At 48.7% G+C, this 6,586-nt stretch overlaps 1 long non-coding RNA gene across 1 annotated transcript; it reads right to left on the bottom strand.

Annotated features, from left to right (window-relative positions):
- Window positions 1-2,552: 2,552 nt before the first annotated feature.
- On the bottom strand, window positions 2,553-5,956 carry LOC114059003. The gene is made up of 2 exons (XR_003571563.1): window positions 5,674-5,956; window positions 2,553-2,768 (listed from the first exon to the last, which is right to left on the bottom strand). It is a non-coding gene; the product is annotated as an uncharacterized LOC114059003 (long non-coding RNA).
- Window positions 5,957-6,586: the final 630 nt, after the last annotated feature.

Here is a 6,586-nt window from a genome sequence, read left to right as displayed (position 1 = left end):
AGAAAGACCCACACATGCCAGCCCTTCAAAATTAAAACAAGAAGCCCCGAAGTATTCATTTTGGTATTAATTTTGTTTTACATTAAAAACTCTGGGAACTTTTAAAAAACGTCTTGCAGGAAAAAGAAAGAGAAAAGAACTATTCTCTGGAAACCATTTGTTCACAACTCGAACTGTGCCGTTTTGGCTTAGAAACAAAACTCGAGACGCCCAACCCTGTTCCCCCTCCCCCCAACATATATCTTTTCACCACACATTTTAAAATAAATAATATTACGAGTCTTTCCAGAATGCCTCCTTGTTATGAATTGATAGGATACAACACGCCCCAGCTGTGTGCCTGGAAGTTGGGATTTAGCCCTTTAAATGCCAGGACAACATCTGCAGCGAAAACAATTACGGAGGGTTCGCCCTCATCCATTGGGTGCTACCGGTGGGAACCGGCGGGGCCGGGCAGCCCTGACAGGGGTCTCCGGGAGTACCCGGCACACGGGTGCACCCCCGGGTGCCGGGGCAGCCCCGCGAAGCAGCAGGCGGGCAATTGGTGGGCTGGGTGCAGACAATCCTGAGAGAGAGTCCCCAAGTAGGCGATGGAGGAAATAGTGCTTTCTCTGACTCTCCCCGCAAGCGCTTTCAATTTTACCATGCCTTTCGTCCCACTGTTCAGCAAGTCAAAATATAACCAAGTAATTTCAGTATCTAGTCTCCAAAGAACTAAACAAAATAGCAAAAAAATTGCCAGAGTTCTCCTTGGAGGTGTCCAGCTTGGGAAACACTGGTCGAACAGACGCATTTTTTCATCCCAAAGCAAAATTAATTCAACCTCCAAGACATTTTCTAAGGACGCTTACTTAGTAAAGTTTTTCGGTGGCGATTTTGTCCGAGAAGAGTGCAGAATAGCATAGCAGAAGCATTTATAGTGTGATCTTGTGTTTTGGGGCTTATAACAGGTGTCAAAGTTCTCTTCGGGAAGAATGAAATACATATATATATGCATATATATATACATATATATATGTATATATATATATACATATATATATGTATATATATATACATATATGTATGTGTGTATATATATATATATACATATATGTATGTGTATATATATATATATATATGCACACGTATGTGTGTACCATTAAACAAAATGACCACTTTGCTTCAAACCATATGTGTGCAAAAGAAACATCAGAAAAATGTTACCATTTTAAACACCTTCTATGCCTATACAGCTCAGACTCAGTCAGACTATATTATACGACCTTATCATGTTTCAAACTTTTTTTGTCGGTTTTAGTGAGACACTGCCATGGAAACCATCTCTTTAATAAGTTGAACGCTTTCAATCTTAGGTTATTGCACATCTCATTAGGGGTGGACAATTCAAAATATCTTTGTTTTCAACAATAAAAAAAGACATACTAGTAATGGAATTCTCAATGACGTCACAGTATTGATATATATTACGATGATCGACCATCACAAATAAAAAAGTACGATGAAGCACATGCTTACAGTAATATACCTTTAGAAAATGAGCTACAATTAGTTACTGTCCCTTCTGGTCTCCCTGTATCCAACGTGATATTCCCTTCTTACAGCCAAGAGCGGAGGGGAAAATAAATTAAATAAAATCTCGAATTCGTTGTCCGGCAGAGAACATCATTTCTAACAGCTGTTTTACACAGTAGGAGCCAACGACCGAAAAAACCCTGAGGAGTGAGCCCTTAACCCAGGGCACTGTACACCTTTTCTATCCATGTTCCCACATATACGTTGATGTTCACATATTCTATTCCTATGGCTAGAGGTCAAAGCACCAGCAGCGTGCCACTCTGGGTCATGGAGAGGCAGCGCGTATAAAACCGTCGAAGCTCCATAAAGCTTAAAAACTCTGTGTGAGGATAACTTTTCCTTTCCTTTGGCACCCCCTCCGCTCGGCGAGCGCAGATGCCCGTCGTGCCAGGTACGGGCTGGGCAGGGGGAAGGGACTCGGAGGCGGGCGAACCGGGGCTACTCCGCCACCGCCTCCTCCCGCCGGGCGATGTGTTCGAGGAACTCCCGCCAGGACACAGCCCGGTACCCTCTGCCCGGGTGCGCAAGGAAGGGACACATCCCCGACTGCAGAAGCCTGCGCTCCAAATCAAACCACGGGTTTGTCTCTCTTCCCTTTCTCACCGGGACCCCCACTAGAGTCAAACCGGTTTCCTAAAGGCAAAGTGCCTGTTTCAGAGCCCTTTAAATCCCAGCCTGGCCCCAGGATACAGCGCACACGAGGATGCGTGTGCATCTGCGCTGCGGTCGATCCAAGGAGAAGGAGCAATGAAACACTGAAAGCGCTCGCAGCTGGCAGCGCACCGCAGTGCCCACGGAAAGGCGCTGCGGCGGAGACAGAGGGTCCCAGACCCCGGGTTACCGTCCGCACAGCCGCCCGGTCCTGTGCCGCGGAGCTTCGGCAAAGGAGAACGGCCTCTTTTTTTTTTTTTTTTTCCCTTCTTCTTATTTCTTTTTTTTTGTTTGTTTGTTTTGTTTTGTTGTTGTTGTTTTTGTTTTGTTTTGTTTTTCCCCTTTTCCCTTTCCCAGGAAATGCCGAGTTCACGCGCAGAAATCGGCAGAAGGGGAACGAGCGACTGCGCTGCCCTGCTCTTGCAGTTGCCCCTTGGCCATTGGAGCTCTCCGAGCCTGCCTGCCTCTCCCGAGGATGGATGTGCTCCATGCCCCTGCCGCGCATGGAAACGCAGGCCATCCTGCGAACGACACGTTGCCTAAATAAAGATAAAACATGCTATACATCACAGGCTTTCCCCGGTTATTCTCCACGACTTGTCGATTCCTCCCCACTCCCCACCCACCTCCTTGCTCCCCGTGGCACACGTACAATGATAGAAAATGGTTTTAAATGACGAGGGGTCACGTAGAGCCATCCTGATCGTTTAGTAAAAATAACAGAGCTATTATATAGAGCTGAAGGAAGGAACCAGGGAGTTCACCCACACATGCTTCAATATTGTGCCTCGACTGAACGCACGCACATAGGTAAACATATCTCTACTTGCATACGCATGTATATGCAGAGGGACCATCCCATGTGACTCTGCTCAGCACACTCTCATTAGGCCCTAAATGTACACATGTGTGCACAGATGACAGTGCGCGCCCATGTATGTAGGGGAGGGGGGGACGTGGAGGGGCTGCTTGTGTCTTCGGGATGGAAATGCACATAAACCCTTTTATGAGAGCTCGGGAGACAGCAGTTGCTCACTAACCTACTTTTTTTTTTTTCTTTTTTTTTTCCCCCATCTCTATTGCCGAAAACTGGAAATAATTAAATTCTTTAAAGGTTTACTTTTGAAACCGTGGCTGAAGTAAACTATGATTCAGGTGTAAATAATTACCAAAGTCATGAAAGCGGCAACTGCTACATGTGGTTTATTCATTGCTTTTTTTTCTTTTCTTTTTTTTTTTTTTATCGTTTGATCATTTTCATCCCTAACTGTCTGCCAAATTCACATATTTGTAATTTACTAAACTTTATCGTTCCTAACAGGATAGGGATGTTATACATTAGTTTCTAGACCCATTCTGCCCTGCCCTGGTGGAGAAACCTGGCTGGAACAAACTGGATGCTCCTCAAGAAAGGATAACGCGATTACTCTGGTATTTGGAAAAGCTTTCCATATCAGTTTAGAGAAATTACAACTGAATAAAAGATGTTTTCCCTTTCATAAACGCTACCAGACCCACTCGATTTTAGACTCCGGAGAAGAAACGAGTTATTAAAAGAAAGAAATTGTTTAAACACAATAGATCCTTGCCCAAATGAAAGCACTCCCGGGGGCAAGACTAGCAGGATTTGGCCAGAGAGCATGAAAATCAGAAGTATCAGTTAAACGAAAGCCTTAGAGAAATAGGAGAAAGGTGGATATATAATATACACCTTATAAACAATCCCCCAGGATTGATTTCATCCCTGTTTTCTTCAGCCTGAGCCTACTTTTTTTTTTCTTTTTTCTTTTTCTGTTTCTTTTTTTTTTTTTCTTTTCCTACACTATAAGTTCAAGGCATTCATCTCTTCAAAAAGCCATGGTGAAAAAAAGGCAGGAAAACAATCTTTTTTTTCTTGCCTGTGTCCTATTTTAAAATACTTTCTCATAGTAAGCCACCACTTGAACATGTTCTGGTGTTGTAAAAGTGTTTTTTATCAGGCTGTAAATTACTACCACTCTGACAGGGCAACCGGAAATGTAAATCACACCGTAGAGCTGAAGTTATGAAAAAGTTTGTTCCCTTTTCTGTGTCCCAGGAACATCGCGGGGCTGCTGGATTGGAAAGGGAGGGGAAAGACTTGTTTACTATTTTCCTTCTCCAGCAAACTGTTGGCTCCACGGTGCCTGGGACTTTGATGAGAAAGAATGGACAATGTGCAGAGTCCCTTTCCATGACACCCAGGCCACCGCCACTTGGGAGGTCTTTTGGCCTAATGCAACCACAGCTAACTGCTCCCAACAGGAGGCTCTGTGGATCAGGCAGGGTCACAATTATACTTCTGCTAAAGGCAAGACTTGCTCTTAAAAAAAAAAAAAAAAAAAAAAAAAAAAAAAAAAAAAAAGAAAAAGGGAGGGGGACGGTTGAATTAAAGCCTTTCAATTAATCTGGGGAAGGAAGGACCGAGAGAGTGGATAGCTGGAACTGTTTCCAAGAGGCATGAGCACAATCAGGTTGCGTCCACCCAGAGGGAAGTTTTGGGGAATGAGGTCCGGGACGTTTTGCATGGGGGTTGCTCCCACCCCAGGGCTGCCACACCAAGTCTTCCGTGGGAGCAGCATGCCTCCCCCGCGTTCGTGCGAAGTGGTTTGGGGTCTCATCCGCGGGCGGAGTCCTCGCTGGTGTCAGACATTTCGTGGGCATTAGTCCTCTGAGATGGGGAGGAGACGCGTACGCAGCCATAGTCGAGCCCTTCAGCATCACCCACTTGCGCGGAGGAGAAGGGCTCCGGGAGGAGACACCACATCTCCCTGGCCACTGATTTCTGCCACTCGGGGGGCGTTATTATTTTCTAGGGGTAGGAGGACAGGAATGTTGAAACATTATATGTCTCGAACAGGGGTACGAGTTTCCCTGCGTTGTTAAAACCCGTGCCTCTTGCATTTATGTGAAGAGGTGAAAAAAAGGGGGAAGAATGGAAGAGAGGGGTCTCCCCACCTCTCCCGCTTACCGAGGTGGCGGCTGCCGGTGCCGGTGATGGACGCGGCGCCTCCGGGTTCGCAGTTGACCCGTCCTGCTGGTGAGACTGGCGGATGTGCGTCTTGAGCCGCCCGTTTACCCTTCCCCTAATCCACCCGCTCTTCCTCCTGTTCCCGTATAAAGACCCCAAATTCACGCAGCTCCGTTATCACCCCCGGTGGCCCGAACCCTGTTGGGCCGGGAACTTTGGACGGATGGGGCTGCCGGCTGCTGCTTATTGCCGCGGCGAGAGGGACAAGGAGAAGGGTCTTACCTTATCCCCCTATTCCCATCCCCTCCCAGTGCCTGGGGCAGGGGGACTCCTCCGCCGCACAGTTCCGGGCGACTCCTTGCAGGCAGAGAGATCCGACCGCGGGAGTGGGGACGGGCTCTGGGGACCACCCCGGTCGGCGGTCCCGGCCCCGCTCACCGCCGCCCCCCGCTTACCTGGACCAGGCTCCCAGTGCTCGGCGACGGGCTCGCAGCGGGACGTGGGCGAAAGGGGAGGCCTAGGCCCCCTGGGTGGGGAAGGGCCCGGTCACGGACCATCTCCCCCCCCCACACCCCAGAGAGATCCGGCTGGAGGAAGAGAGAGGGAGGAGAGAGGAAAAGCCTTTTTTTTTTCCTCCCCTTTCTCTCCTCGTTTGAGCCGAAGTGACCCGCAGTATCTGGAGAAGGTTTTTGAAGACGTTTGGGAGGGAGGGAGAGAGTTTTCTGCTGAGAAACTCAATCTGCCATACAGTAGCGGCTGCATCTGGGATCTGTCACGGCTGACAGCACCACAGGGCACAGACATGATCTGCCGCGCAACACTGCAACTCCCCAAAATACCCTCCTCTCTCCCAAGGTATCTGCCGGGCTGTATCACTCTCCTTCGCCAAAAGGGGGAAGGCAACCTGAACTCCCGCAAACAAACACACGGAGGGGAAGGCAAGATAGGGAAGACCCCTCTCCCCCTTCCCCTCCTCGATGCTGAACCCGCGGCAGCTGAGGACGCAGGGCAAGAGGCGATGTCATGCTCCGAGGGCGCGCAAAGGCCATAAATGTCCTCGCGCCGCGAGATTCCCGGGAATGACTTTAATGAATAATTTCGGAGACAGTTATGGCTTTAGGTAATTACAGCATGGCTCTATGAAAACCAGATTTGGCAGAAAAGCAGTCAAGGCCGAACCGTGAGCTTCGGCTCTCCCTTGCCAGCCCGCTCCAGACACTCACCCCCCCCGCGTCGCGGCTCGACCCTCCGGACGTCCCCGGCCTCCTGCAAGCCCCCAGCTGCCGGGGACCTCCTTCGGGCAGCGCTGCCAGCAATTCTGTGAGGACTGGAGGCTTGTGGGGGAAGCACCTAATATTATTGTTGTTA

This window comes from Empidonax traillii, unplaced genomic scaffold, assembly GCF_003031625.1.
Source record: "Empidonax traillii isolate 1590-97213 ecotype Southwest subspecies unplaced genomic scaffold, ASM303162v1 scaffold198:size1128796, whole genome shotgun sequence".
Classification (NCBI taxonomy): domain Eukaryota; kingdom Metazoa; phylum Chordata; class Aves; order Passeriformes; family Tyrannidae; genus Empidonax; species Empidonax traillii.
Note: the sequence above shows the minus strand (reverse complement) of the source record. Positions and strands in the feature narration are given on the sequence as shown.